Source organism: Coenobita brevimanus, chromosome 87 (genome assembly GCF_032717465.1).
Source record: "Coenobita brevimanus isolate Jiangsu-jjx chromosome 87, ASM3271746v2, whole genome shotgun sequence".
NCBI lineage: Eukaryota > Metazoa > Arthropoda > Malacostraca > Decapoda > Coenobitidae > Coenobita > Coenobita brevimanus.
The window spans coordinates 16,639,156-16,655,277 of NC_137040.1; the positions used below are offsets into that span (position 1 = coordinate 16,639,156).

A 16,122-nucleotide genomic window follows, 5' to 3' on the forward strand; every position below is an offset into this window, starting at 1 on the left:
GTCTCCCTAAGATGTATGATAAAAATGCATTAAGGAACAGAAAGAAGTTGCATGCTGCCTCCAAGGCTCTATGGAAAGTATATGACAGTAGAAAGACAAGAAATGCTAAAGGTGCTGAAGATACAGTACATGTATACCCCATTTTAATGATGCAATTGGTTAGGTAAAAATCCATCGCCAAGTGGGGTATCGTATATTAGAGTAGATTTAACATGAAAAGTATAGGGATGCATTTTCCAGCCTTGGGTTTCCCCCCCACCCAAGTCCTAAACCCACCCAAATGAGTCCAAAAACAAATTTAAAGTCAATCTAAATGGCCTAACAGCTGTAAAAGAAGATAACCTAAGCCTAATACCTGTAAATAACTCACTAAAACCAACAAATAAAATTTGAAAATCAGTAAAAATAGATCAGAAAATGTCAAACACCTCTCATCACTTACTTCTTGTAAGTCCATACCCGGTTCTGGTCGTCATCCTTGTTATCCCCCCCATGGCTAGGGGACATCTGGTGCTCCCTAGAACTCACTCATCCTTCAAAGCCCTCAAACCTCCATCTCTAGAGGAGAGTCAGATGGTGGGGGGAAGCCTGACAAGATGTGATGATGGTAGCTGGAGACCGATGTGCTGGCTCTGGAGGCGGAGATGGTGTGCGATGCGATGATTCAGGCGGTGCTGATGGGATGCGATGTGATGACTCAGGTGGTGGTGAGGGGTGTGATGAGATGGCTCTGAGGGTGGCAATGGATGACAGAGGAGATGGTGAGGAAGACAGCTGCGATGACTAGTGAGGTGGTGAAGGAGACCGCTGCAATGATTGACGAGGTAGCGAAGGAGACAGATACGGTGGCTCACGTTGTGACGAGGGAGAAAGATGTGGTGGCTCATGTCGTGGCGAGGGAGACAGAGGTAGTGGCCAAAGTGGTGTGGGAGATGGAGGTTGGGACAAGGAAGGCAGCGATGGAGTGGCGGAGTGCTGCAGTGGAGACAGGTGACATGGGAGACGGAGATCGGCTGGAAGTGAGGTCCAGCACTAGGGGCTGAGCACGTCCTCGGTGGGCTAAGGTCCTGATTGTGTCTCTGCTGGTCAATGGCTGGGGAGATGCTCTGGTGGTTGAGGGCTGGGGAGATGCTCTGCTGGTCGAGGGCTAGGGAGACACACTGCTGGTCGAGGGCTGGGGAGATCCTCTTTGGGTTGCTGGTGTGGTGGGGTACTGTTTAAAGAGAGCCATGATTGAAGTCTGCCTCCACTTGCACCACCAATAGCACCACAACATGCAATGCCCTTGCCAGACATTACTTATTTAGGCAAAAATTCACAGAAAATCGCACTCCACACACGATTAGTATCTCTGCTCTACTCACGGCACTGTTCGTACTCAGTTGCGATGCACTACGATAACAGCTTGCATAACGTTGGTGATGCAACATGATGCAGGGTGGGAGGACGTAAGACAATTCCTCACTCAGAGATGGCCAGTGGGAGAAAAACGATACGAGTGAGCACAGGGTGAGCGATAGCTGTGGGGGCTGCGTGAGTGTTTCCGTGCATCCTGGGAGGCAGGCAGGCTCAGCTGGCCGCGGGATCGTGCATGATTCAAAATTTTGGCCCATTGCCCGTGAATGAGACCTCAGAGGGCCCATCGTTGAACCGGGATGTGGCCATCATCAAGCGGGATATGGTGGTATTTCTACGCCCATCGCTAAGCCGGGGTATCGCATCTATGGGTATCGTATATCATGGAATACCTGTATATAGGAAGCTGCTGAAAAATGTTAATAATATGCATGAGGGTACAAGGTCAGATATCTTTCATTTAAACATCTGATTGAACAGGAAAGTGTAATGTATTCAGGTCCACTATCAGTAGATCACTGGATGATGTTAAAAATGAAGCAGATAAGGGTATGTTACTAGTGGGAGAGACAGGGTTTAGAAATTACCTATGCAATACTCTTATTTGCTACTGACACTAAGTTAAAATGAGCAGGAATTGCAGTGCTAGGTGAATGAGTTCCCATGTGCGTATGTGTGTACAAAATTAACTAGGAAAGTGAATGTAACAATGAGAAAACTTATGGTTTGGGGGGGAAATCATGTCATGAGCGATGACTGAGGCTGAATGGTCAAGAAATGGCGAATATTTAGTGTGGGGTGCAATGGCCATGGATGCAAGTTTGGAGGGCAAAGTGCAATACAGAGTGCGACAGGAGAGGATGGCTGTAGGTTTACTGAGATGGTGATAAAGAATAGAAAGGTTGGCATAGGAGTCAAAAAGCTGCTGCATGACAGTACAATCAACTTGCCAATAATGTACTCACTCATAATGCTGATCACCTACAAGTAGGCATTTGGTTGGGTCTTAACAGTGCAGTTGTACTACCATAATGTGGCATGCTGACCTAAATATGGTCAAATATGGTCTTATCTGCCACTGCATGGATGTATCTGTCAAAGCATTGGCCAGGTGACTACTCAGAGGCTCACTGGTGCTGATAATAATGCTGATAATTTTATGTGTGTGTGTGTGTGTGTGTGTGTGTGTGTGTGTGTGTATTTACCTAATTGTATTTACCTAACTGTGATATACAGGAAATGAGCTAAGCACGTGGGGTCCCGTCTCTGTTTCTCAGGAAGTCAAATTTAGCTTTAAACTCGTTTAAGTTTTTAGACTGGACGATCTCTTTGTCCAGGCTAATCCACAAGTCTATACATCCATAAGGAAAACTATATTTCTTGATATCCTTCAAGCAGCTTGGTTTCTTCAGTTTCATTCCGTGTCCTCTTGTTGCTCTCTTATCCCATAAAAATAGATCTTCTTTATCAATTTTTTCTACTTCCACCATGGTCCTGAACACTGCAATCATGTTTCATCTCTTTCTCCTTTCCTCTAAGGAAGGCAAATCCAGCTTTTCCAGACTCTCTCTGTACAACAGATCTGCCAAACTGGGGACCATTTTGGTTGCTGTTCTTTGTATTCTCTGAATCTTGTTTATATCTTTCTTTTTGTGTGGGATCACACTACTGTTGCATATTCTAACCTAGGGCGAATCATGACCACTATCAATTTTTTCATCATCTCCTCATCCATATAATGAAAGGCTACTCCTATATTAGTCAGGAGTTTATACGTCTCTCTAACTGCCTTGTTAACCCCTTAACCGCGGGGCGTCACTTTCGTGACGCTTGGGAGCAAGGGATCATACCGCGGGGCGACACTTTTGTGATTCAGTGTTATTTTTAATTTGCCCAGGCCTTCTAGTGGTGGCTTGTATCATCTATCAGTACTGCTAATGTCCAACACTAGTCAGCACTCCTAATCTCATCTGTACTCCCATCCATTGTTGACAATTTAGCCATTTCTCCCCGTTCTTGACTCCCCTCCCTACCCCCCTTCCATTACCCTATCCTCTCGCCTGCCCGGCCGTGCTATGCTAAGTAAATCTTCCCTGGAATTTTTCACTGATTTCATCCATTGAAATAAGCCCTATACCCTATTTTTATACCAAATAATATATACAAGAAAGAAATAAAATAAGTGAGAGTGCCATACACCTAGAATTGGCTAATTATCACCTGACAACACCTTACATGCACTCGTTAGCTAATTTTCGCTGTTTATTTCCCCTTGAAATATGCCGTATAAACTATTTTCGTAATAAAAATATATATAAGAAAGGAAGGGAGAAGCCTAAGTGATATTTACATTCACCTGGAACTACCTAATTATTGCAGGCCACCAGACTGTATTCTACGCTAAGTAAATCTTCCCTGGAATTTTCCACTGATTTCATCCATTGAAAAAAGCCCTATGCCCTATTCTTATACCAAATAATATATACAAAAAAGAAATAAGGTATGTGATAGTGCCATACACCTGGAATTGGCTAATTATCACCTGACAACACCTCAGGTGCACTCTATCTATCTATCTATCTATTGCCAGACGCCTCAATCCCGTTTGGGGTGGCCACAAACAAATCGCCTCCAAGTCGCCCTGTCCCCTGCCATTTCACTCCCCTGCTCCCAACTCACACCCCCCTCTCTCATATACCTCTCCACCCCATCCCTCCATCTCATCCTCAGCCTCCCCCTCCCTCTTCCCCCCTCCACCTCATTCTCATACACTTTCTTCGTCAGTCTTTCACCCTCCATCCTCTCCACATGGCCAAATCACCTCAGTGTGTTCCTCATAACGCTTCCTATCACATCCACATCCACACCACAATGCTCCTTTATATCCTCATTCGTTAGCCTGTCTCTCCATGTGACTCCACAGGCTCCTCTTAAATAACTCATTTCCACTGCTCTCACTCTTGACTTTGGTCCTTTCAACAACGTCCAAGCTTCACTTCCATACGTTAGAGTTGGTATCACAATACTGTCATGTAGTAACTTTTTCACTTCCATGCTCACTTCCCTGTTTCTTATCACTGCTTTAAAAGAACAGCAACCTTTCATCCCTGCTGTACCCTTTCAAGCACTTCACCCTCCAAACCAACATCCTTACTCATCACACTACCCAAGTACCTGTACTTAAACGTACTCACATTTTCCAATTCCTCACCATCCAACCTCACTGTACATTCACTGACTTCACCTCTCTCAAAGACCATCACTTTCCTCTTCCCTACATTCACCTTTAGATTCCGTTTCTTACACACTCTCCCAAACTCATCCATCAAGCATTGCAGCTCCTCTTCGTCTTCACTCAGCAACACAGTATCATCTGCAAACAACAGTACGTTCGCTAATTTTTGCCGTTTATTTCCCCTTGAAATATGCCGTATAATCTATTTTCGTAATAAATATACATATAAGGAGGTAAGGGAGAAGCCTAAGTGATATTTACATTCACCTGGAACTACTTGATTTATTATGTATTGTCTTCGTTTCCTGCCAATCATTTCATTGCTATATATTAGCAGGTCTCACAAGGCTGAAGTTGGTAGTATTGCACTCACCCTAGCCAGGCAGCAGGAGGCCACCAATATCAGTTCACTGTCGTCTTTCAAGGTGAAGGTACTGTATGTCGGATTCGCTCCTGCTAAGAAACTGAATCCCACAGTGACAATAAACTACTATTACTGAAGGAAACTTATAGATAAAGACTGTAGATATATATGTGTTATATAGTAATAGAAATATAAACTGTGAGTGTTTTTATGAATAATAGACAACACGAGCAGTGAACGATCGGAAGTGGGATGGTCATACGCCCTCGTAATTTTCATTGCTTTCACAGTTTTTTTTTTTGGAGTATGGATTCCAAACTATTTGAGAATCACAGAATAGTGTTTCTAGTGATAATATCAGGCTACGGTGCGAGTGGATGGTGAGCTGAATGAGTTCTTTGATCTCAATGTGGGACTGAAACAGGGGTGTGTGATGTCTCCATGGCTGTTTAATATATATATGGATGGGGTTGTAAAGGAGGTGCAAGGTAGGGCAGTGGATGTGGGGGTGGCCCTAATGAATGAGGGTGAGATTTGGAAGCTTCCGGTGTTGCTGTTTGCTGATGATACAGTATTGTTGACTGAAGATGAATGGGAGTTGCAAGGTTTAGTGAATGAATTTGGGACAGTGTGTAGGAGGAGGAAGCTGAAAGTTAATGTAAACAAAAGTAAAGTTATGGTGTTTGAGAGGAATGAAGTCACAGAGTGTGCAGTGAGGTTGGATGATGAGGATATGGAGAATGTGAGTGCATTCAAGTACTTGGGTAGTGTGATGAGTAAGGATGGAACTTTGGGGGATGAAGTACGTGAAAGGGTACAGCAGGGAAGGAAGGTTGTTGGTTCACTGAAAGCAGTGATGAGAAATAGGGAGGTGAGTATGGAAGTTAAGAAGTCACTGCATGATGGTATTGTGATCCCTACCCTGACGTATGGAAGCGAGGCGTGGACCTTGCAAGAGGGGAACAAGTCAAGAGTGAGAGCAGTGGAAATGAGTTACTTGAGAGGAGCATGTGGAGTGACGTGGAGTGACGTGGAGGGACAGGTTGACGAATGAAGAAGTGAAGGAACGTTGTGGGGTAGATGTGGATGTGGTTGAAAAGATTAGGAGAAATACACTGAGGTGGTTTGGACATGTGGAGAGAATGGAGAATGAAAGACTGACTAAGAAGGTGTATGTAGGTGAGGTGGAGGGAGGGAGAGGGAGGGGTAGACCGAGGATGAGGTGGAGGGATGGAGTTGAGAGGTATATGAGGGAGGGGGGGGTGAGTTGGGGGGAGGGGAGTCAAATGGTGGGTGACAGAGTGACTTGGAGGCGTTTTGTCTGCGGCCACCCTTTGCGGGATTAGGGCGTCGGGCTATAGATAGATAGATAGATAGATAGGTAATCATATTACGAGTTGTCGGGAAGTGTAAAGCGGAGACTTTGTTACCCAACTTCAGAGGTCTCCACAAGTCTTACGGTACTCGACGAAGGCTCAACAAACACCCAAGGAGAAAGCTGAAGGTATGTGCCATAAGTATATATGATTTTAATATTCTAGGACTAATAACTGATTTTTGGCAAATATTTTTAGAGAGACTGTCGGAGCGCGAATATGCCCGCGGGAGCCGCAAGTCAAAGCAAAACAAGCCCGCGGTTTAAGGGTTAATGTGTTTTTCAGGTGACAATCTGTCCTGGACCAGCACTCCCAAAGCTTTCTCTTCTCTCGCTTTTGTGATTGGTTCATTACCTATCAAATAATTCAATAATGGCCTCTTGGTACTTTTACCCATTTCCAATATTTTACATTTCTTTGCATTAAATTTCATTTCCAACATCCAGCTCCAATCGTGTATCCTATCCAGATCCTCCTGCAGCATTTTACAATCCTCCTCAACCTCTACCTTCCTCAAGATCTTTGCCTCATCAGGAAAAAGACTTGCATAACTGTTCACTCCATCTACCATATCATTTACATAAATCAGGAACATTACTGGTGCCAACACTGAGCCCTGTGGGACTCCATTTGTTACTTTCCTCCATTCAGATATCCTATCCTTTATTACTGTCCTCATTTGTCTGTCTCTCAAAAAGTCTCTCATCCATTCCAGGAGGTTCCCCTTCAGTCCTCCTATATGCTCTAGTTTTCACATTAGTCCCTTATGAAGTACCTTGTCGAAGGCCTTCTCCAAATCTAAATACACACAATCCACCCAACCATCTCTCTCCTGTAGCACGTCAATCGCTCTTGAGTAAAAACTCAACAAGTTGGAAACACATGACCTTCCACTTCTAAATCCAAACTGACTATCAGCCAAAATATTCATCTCTTCCAGATATTTTATCCACCTATCTTTCAGAATTCTTTCCCACAATTTTGCAACCAAGCTGGTTAGGGACACTGGTCTATAATTCAAGGGTTCTTCCCTGTTACCTCTCTTATATATTGGTACCACATTTGCCCTCTTCCATTCTTGTGGCACTTTCACCTCTTCCAGAGAACACGCAATTAAACTGAGAATCTTATCCGCCAGTTGTTTTCTGCATTCCCTCAGTACCCAATTAGAGATTCCATCTGGTCCGGGGGCTTTCCTTACATCATGAGTTTCCAGTAATTTATACAATTCCTGTACTTCCACTTTTATATCTTTTATCACTACATTTCTAGTCACTCCCGCCTCTTCCACAAACTCCTTTTCATTTGTGAAAACTGACTGGAAACGTTTGTTCATTATTTCAGCTTGCATTGCTGCATCTTTATAGACCTCTCCTTCTACTTTCAGTTTGGTGATTCCTTCCTTTTGTTTCATTTTGCCATTGACAAATCTATAAAACAGTTTGGGTTCATCCTTACATTTGTCTATTATACATTTTTCAAAATTCCATTCTTCCTCTCTCTTTGTACTCTTGTGTATTCATTTCCAGTTCTTTTATATTCCTCCTTTGTTCTGCCGTTACCTCTCTTTCTCCAATTGCTCCACGTCGTGTCTCTCTCTTTTTTTGCTGTCATACACCTTCTATTAAACCACTCCTTTTTCATGTTTTCTTTTTCCCTTACTATTGGTACAAATTTTTCCACTCCTGAATTATAGGAGCCTAGAAAAATATCCCACTTCATCTGTATCTCTCTTGATTTTCTGAATTTTCTCCAATCTGCATTTTCGAAAAATTTTCTTAAACCTGTAAAGTCTGCTTTCCCAAAGTTGTATCTTCCCTGCCTATGAAGCTCATCTCTTGGCTCCACGTTCCCTGTTATCATCAGGAACTCAATGACCACATGATCACTTCTCCAATAGGACACAGATATTCCAATGATTCTATTACATCGGGTTCTTTGGTAAACAGTAAGTCTAGTCTTGCTGGTGTGTCATCACCTCGGAACCGTGTCTCTTCTTTGACCCATTCCGTCATCACATTGTTTTATCTATCTATCTATTGCCAAATGCCTCAATCCCATTCGGGGTGGCCACAAACAAATCGCCTCCAAGTTGCCCTGTCCCCCGCCATTTCACTGCCCTGCTCCCAACTTACACACCCCTCTCTCATATACCTCTCCACCCCATCCCTCCATCTCATCCTCGGCCTCCCCCTCCGTCTCCCCCCCTCCACCTCACTCACATACACTCTCTTCGTCAGTTTTTCACCCTCCATCCTCTCCACATGGCCAAACCACCTCAGTATATTGTTATATTTAACCCCTAAACCACGGGGTTGTTTTTGCTTGACTTGCATGTCTCGCGGGCGTATTTGCGCTCTGACAGACTGTCTAAAAATATTTGCCAAATATCAGTTATTACGGCCGTATGCATAAACACATATGGAGAGGCCCTACATTGGTCCCTACTTTACACACTAAGGAAAGTACAAGCAAGCCCTCAATTTTTACATGGTATGCTAAGAGAACATTAAGGGAAAGGGGGTGGTTGGTAGCCCTGCGTGACCAGTTGGTACTTCGGAAGTGCTCCCGTGGGAGTCGCTGTGACTATTCTTGTCCAGACGATGTCAATGAGCACCAAAATAAAATAATTTTCCGTCATTTTTTTTATATATCAGCACTTATTTATATAACCTGTTTAGCCCTAGCACTGAGGACCAGACTCCAGTCCCCAGCCCCAACAGTGAGGGGGCCCTTCACCACGTCCAGTCTGGGCCCTCCACGAGAGATGATGCCTCTGCCAGTTGTCTCGTGGCTGCGGGACAAAGTGACTCCTGCAAGGACTCCGCCTATCCTAGGCCGACAATTGTGAGTCCCCAGGCCTTCCCCCTTCCCCTTTGCATGATAAGTGACTGTGATACATGGTTCCCATAGACACTGAGTAAGAGGCAAAGACTGTGCAGTGCAAGTGAATAGTGAAATTCAGTGAAGTGAGAAAAGGGCCATACCACGTTGAGTACACCGCTTCCCGTCCGATAAGCGAAGTTAAGCAACGTTGGGTCTGGTTAGTACTTGGATGGGTGACCGCCTGGGAACACCAGATGCTGTTGGCATCCCTACGTGTCAAGTGGGGTTGGTGGAGGATTAGTGCCCCTCCCTGTAAAACAGTTAACTCTAAGCCCTTGGCCACCCCATTTGGGATACATGGCGTCTGGCAATGGATGATGATGATGAATGATGACTTATTTGTACATATACTTTATATACTATTATAGCAGTAAACTTTTCAATCAATACTTATGTTGTAAATATGATAGTTAGCACTGGAGATAGGTCAGGTTAGGTTAGGATAAATTTGGTTAGGTTACCTTAAAACTGGTTAGGTTAGCTTGAAACAAGTTAGGATAAATAAGGCAGGGTTGAATTATGAAAATTTATGTTAGGTTTGGGTAAATGAGCACTGATAAAGGGCAATTTCGCTGAAAAATAGCGTTCTAAGATGGCGTTTGTCAGTCTTCGCGCACAGATTAGGATAAGTTTGGTTGGGTTAGCATAAAATTGGTTAGGTTAGTCTCAAATAGGTTAGGTAACGTTAGGAGAAATAAATTTGGGTTGTTACGAAAGTTTAAGTTAGGTTTGTTTAATTAGGCCTGCAAGGGTAATTTCGATCGTATATGGCGCTCTAAGATGGCGTCCATCGGTCTTCATGCACAGCAAGATAGTGGCTGTCCATGAACAAACACTGCTTTTTAAAGCACTTTTAACCATATTTAAAAGAAATGAAAAACACTAACTTGAAAACACAATTCGAGAGTACATGAAGAATTCTATGAAGGGCTAAAGCAAGGAAAAAATGCAAAATAAGGTGGTCCTATGTCTCCTTAATGATTACCAAGAATTATGAATAGAATGCTGCTGAAATATAACAAAAAATGATTTAAGAAAATGAAAAACAGTTTGCGGTGCCTGAGATTAAAACGCAATGATGATCCAATGCTGGCACGACACTTCATAGTTTGGCCTATGAGCGAAGAACAGTAGTTTGGCTTATGAGCGAAGAACAGTACCTTTCTCGTTATATATATTAACATATATTATTACCTTTAGCATTGACTGAACGTTCTATATTCAGTTAAATCACATGAGTAACATATAAAAGTGGTTTACACATGTCAATTTTAGGATCTCGCCTACTGTCAACTACTCTTAAAAAAATAAAAATGACAGTGGGTGTCTCCACCAGGGCAGAGACGGGCCCGAGTTTGACCTACTACTCGGTAAGGTACAGCCCGCGTGTTTTAATAATCAACGGTTCAGTTCCTGTGTATGTTTGCATTGCACTTTTAGCAAGTTAAAATATTTTTTACATAAACTATTTACATTATTCTATGCGTTCTGGAGGTACAACGTTACTTTGTTACGAATAATTAAATGTAGGGTTTGCGAAAGCCAAGCATTCCTTCCCTTAAAAAAATGTTGGAACAACCCTACATATTGAGGGAAGTCTTTCCCTACTTAAACTTTTAGCATACCATTTTGATATATGGCCCTTAGGAAAAGTCCTACATCAGCTTTAAGCATACAGCTGTTAGTCCTAGAATATTAAAATTAAATATGCATATGACAAATACCTTCAGCTTTCTCCTGAGATGTTTGTTGAGCCTTCGTCGAGTACCGTAGGACTTGTGGAGATCTCTGAAATTGGGTAACGAAGTCTCCACTTTACACTTCCCGACAACCCGTAATATGATTACCACAGCCTGATATTATCACTAGAAACACTATTCTATGATTCTCAAATAGTTTGGAATCCATACTCCAAAAAAAAAAAACTGTGAAAGCAATGAAAATTACAAGCGCGTATGACCTTCAGACTTGCACTCGTTCGCCGCTGGTGTTCTGTCATTTATTATTCATAAAAACACTCACACTTTATATTTCTATTACTATATAACACTTATATATATCTACAGTCTTTATCCATAAGTTTCCTTCAGTAACAGTAGTTTATTGTCACTGTAGGCATTCAATTTCTCTTTCAGTAAAATATGTAGCATTCACTTTCTTGTCCTGTATACTAGCGTTGAGAGTGAATCTGTCACTTTCACTTCCACTTTCATAACTCATAGTATTCATACATGACAGAGTGAAATTTTCACTTTCATTACTCCTAGCATATATACTCGTATTCTTATATTACTACTCATTTACATTACTATTTACATTCTTTATTTTATTTATTTACATTTCTATTTTATTTACACTGTGTTATGCACTGTCACTTGCAGTAACTTATAAAACTATTTTCCACTGTTCACTTATATTTACATTCACTGCTTTCACTTGCTGTTAACACATTATTTACATTTCCACTTGCACTGTTTTATTCACCAGAAAGATCTAGTCACTGGCTATCATTTTCATTGACAAATTAGCCAGTTGATGTTCCACAGCAGTCACTTAGCCCTTTACCCCTTTCCACACGAGGTTTAGTAGGGGGTAGAGGTCACAGGGCCCTTTGCATGGGGCTAAAAAGCAGAGGAATTGGACAGGCGCGAATCCGACGTGGTTTCACCCTGAAAGACGACAGTAAACTGAATACAGTGTGGTGGCCTAGCTGCCTAGGGGGAGTGTAATGCTGCCGATGTCAGCTTAGTGACAGCTGCTAATATATACGCTATGAAATGATTGGCATGAAATCTAGACAATACATAATAAATTAGGTAGCTCCAGGTGAATGTAAATATCACTTAGGCTTCTTCCTTCCTTTCTTATATATACTAGTATATTTTTATTACGAGAATAGATTATACGGCATATTTCAAGGGGAAATAAACAGCGAAAATTAGCGAACGAGTGCACGTGAGGTGTTGTCAGGTGATAATTAGCCAATTACAGGTGTATGGCACTATCACCTACCTTACTTCTTTTTTGTATATATTATTTGGTATAAGAATAGGGCATAGAGCTTATTTCAATGGATAAAATCAGTGGAAAATTCCAGGGAAGATTTACTTAGCATAGCACGGCCGGGCAGGTGAGGGGAGAGGGTAATGGAAGGGAGGTAGGGAGGGGAGTCAAGAACGGGGAGAAATGGCTAAATTGTCAACAATGGATGGGAGTACAGATGAGATTAGGAGTGCTGACTAGTGTTGGACATTGGCAGTACTGATAGATGATGCAAGCCATCACTTGAAAGCCCGGGCGAATTCAAAATAACACAAAATCACAAAAGTGACGCCCCGGGGTATGATCCCTTGCTCCCAAGCGTCATGAAAGTGACGCCCTGCTGTATGATCCCTTGCTCCCAAGAGTCACAAAAGTGACGCCCTGCTGTATGATCCCTTGCTCCCTGCGGTTAAGGGGTTAATAATGTAGTGCCCCATGAATCTTCACTGCCTCCTGAGTCCTATTCCTCCCAGTTCACCTCTTTACAACTGAAGTCACCCATTAAAATTATGTTGTTGCTTTTCTCAATCATTTTCTGTAAATAACTAGCCATGTCTAACAACATTTCCTGGTATTCATCATCACTCCATACTCATGGCTTAGGGGGAACATACACTACTGCCATACCTCTCTTGCTGTTCTCTCCAGTTTCTAATTTCATATCTATCATTTCAGCCCTGCCTTCTCCCATTTCCACGGTATCTACGTTTATGTTGTTCTTCACTGCTATCATCACTCCTCCTCCCGTTTTTTCTTTTCTGTCTCTTCTCCACAGTTTGTATTTACCATCTCCCATATGAACATCAATATCTTCTTTTAATTTGGTCTCTACAAAGCACATAACATCAGGTTCATGTAACCTCAAAAAATCATTGATTTCTAGCATTGCCAATATTAAACCATCAACATTGGTATATGCCACCTTCTGATTATTTTTGGTGTTTTTTATACCCTCTTTTCTCCTTCTCTCCGCCGGTACCACCTCCTTAATTTCTGATCCATGACTCTCCAATAAAACACTGTCTTCTCTTCCTCCGTTCTCTGTTCGTTTTTTACCTTTGCTTCCTTTACTAACTCCTTTATTTTAGCTCTTTCTTCCTCATTTGCATCTCTCCTTATCCAAACATTTTTTAACCCTTCCTTGTCTGATAATTTCCATGTTCTACTAATAATTTTGTTTACTGTTGCCTGAGACTTAAACTTTACCTTCAATGGCCTTGCCCCTCCTTCCTCGTACTTTCCTAACCTAAACACCTCTTCAATCTCTTCTTGAGCTTCGTTGTTTTCCTCCATGACTACTGATATTATTTCTTTAACCTTACTCAGTTCTTCTCTTTCTCTTTCTGATCTTATTGTCATACGTTTTTCTTTAACTCCTGAAATTATTACACATTTTTTCTTCTTTGCTACATCCCTAACTAAAGATTCTCTACTTCTCAGCACCCTAACCACTTCCCTCTCCACCTTTACCTTGCTTTGTTGTTGTATAATCTCTTTCAATTTACATTTCCCTCTTCCTGAATTTTCTTCCACCCCTTATGTTGTTCCTTGATTTCTTTAATGTGCTCGTCCTGCATTCTTGATTTGGATTCATACTAATCTAGTTTGCTTTTCATCCTGTCTCTTTCTTCTTCCAACCTCTTATTCTCCCTCTTAAACTGTTTTATTTCATTTGACGCTGATTCATTGCTCACTTTTAATTCAGTAACTTCTCTTTCTTGTTCATCACAACATGTACAAATTTTTTCCAGTTTATTTCGCAGACTTTTGATCTCGTCTTCCTGCTCTATGGTCCGTTTCTGTAACTCTTTAATTACTGCCCATACCTTTATTATCTCCTGGACATTCCCCTCCGCTGTTTTCTCTACACCTGCTATTCTTGTTTGGTTCAACTTAATACTTCCATTTCCCACGTCCTCTTCAGAGAAACCCTCAAACTCTCTCTCGCCACTTGTAAACATTGCACCCTCCCTTTCTGCCATGAATCAACGATATGGAGACTTTCTATTTTCACTATGATCTTGTTGTTTTTATGACCAAAACCACAATTCTTTAACTACTGTCCAACGGGACCACCACTCACGCACCCATTATCATAATCACAAATAGGCTGGTCTTCTTTTCGTTGCTGATTCAGCGATTATTTCCCCACGATCCAGAGGAAAAGCTCCGTCTCTGTCAACAACCTGTGTGTGTGTGTGTGTGTGTGTATTTACCTATTTGTAGTATACAGGAATTGAGCTAAGCTCGTGTTGTCCTGTCTCCATATCTACATTTATCCAATCTAGTTTTAAACACATGAATGTTTTTTGCCTGCACCACCTCCTCATCTAAGTCATTCCAAATACTTATGCTTCTGTTTGGGAAACTAAACCTTTTAAGATTATTAAGACATCTACTTTTCCTCAACTTGAAGTCATGACCTCTTGTTCTTCCATCATCCAACACAAAAAGATCCTCTCTATCGACTCTTTCCAATTCTCTTACATTTCTAAACATCGTGATCAAGTCACCTCTTTCTCTTCTCTCACGTAGCGTTGGTATCTTCAGTTTTTCCAGTCTCTCCTTGTAGGTGAGTTCCCTTAAACATGGTATCATCCTTGCTGTCATCAGTTGAACCCTCTCTAGTTTATCAATATGCTTCTTCAAATGAGGTGACCATACCACTGCTGCATACTCTGGCCTTGGTCTTATCATGGTCACTATCAACTCCCTCAGCATTTCCTCATCCATATAATTAAAAGCCACTCTCATATTGGTCAGCAAACCATAAGTTCCTCCAATGTTTTTGTTTATATGTTTTTCTGATGACAAGTCATCCTGAATAATCACTCCCAAGTCTTTCTCATCTGTTCTCTTACAAATGATCTCATTGCCCATTTTATATGTCCAGTGCGGTCTTTTTTCACCCATTCCCATTTCTAATGCATGACACTTCTGGCCATTAAAATCCATTTCCCAAGTCTGGCTCCAACTGTGGAGTTTGTCCAAGTCCTCTTGCAGTTTTTTACAACTATCAGTTCCTTTAATATGTTTCATGATTTTAGCATCATCTGCGAACATACTCATGTAACTATTTAAACCCTCTGGTAAGTCATTTACATATATCAGAAACATTACTGGGGCTAAGACAGAGCCCTGGGGTACTCCACTAGTCACGTTTCTCCACTGTGAAACCTTATCTCTTATAACTGTTCTCATCTGCCTTCCTATCGAATAATCTTCCATCCACTTTAATAGTTTCCCATGCACCCCTCCAAAGGTCTTCAACTTCCACAGCAGTCTCCTATAGGGCACCCTGTCAAATGCTTTCTTTAGGTCAAGATAGATGCAATCTGCCCATCCCTCTCTCTATTGTATGACATCTATTACCCTACTGTAGAAACTTAATACGTTAGTAACACATGATCGTCTTTCCCTAAAACCAGATTGTCTTGGTGTTATCACTTCATTTTCTTCTAAATACTTTATCCATCTTTTTCTAATAATTTTCCCACAGATTTTACAAACAATACTAGTAAGTGATACAGGTCTAAAATTTTGTGGATCTTCCCTATCTCCTCCCTTGAAGATTGGCACAATACTTGCTCTTTCCCAATCTTTAGGTAACTGTCCATTATCCAACGATCTTAATGATGACACAAACAGGCCACACTAACTGGTCTGCACATTCCTTCAGGATCCATCCAGACACACCATCTGGTCCCAATGCTTTTCTTACATCCAAATCCCTCATCAGCTGCAGCACCTAATTCACGTCCACTGTAATTTCTGCAATTCCCGTCACCCTGGGTTCTATTTCAGGTTCCCTAAATTCCTCTTCCAGCACACAGACTGACTGCAGTTTGTTGTTCATTATTTCA

General features: G+C 41.8%; 1 protein-coding gene and 1 non-coding gene across 2 annotated transcripts in view; one reads left to right on the forward strand and one right to left on the reverse strand.

The window, feature by feature from the left end:
• Positions 1–16,122, reverse strand: part of beag (IC cytokine homolog beag) — a 498,741-nt gene that overhangs the window by 219,799 nt on the left and 262,820 nt on the right. The gene's annotated exons all lie outside the window — the stretch shown is intronic.
• Positions 9,305–9,423, forward strand: LOC145411071 (5S ribosomal RNA). Its single transcript, XR_013899364.1, has one exon. It is a non-coding gene; the product is annotated as a 5S ribosomal RNA (ribosomal RNA).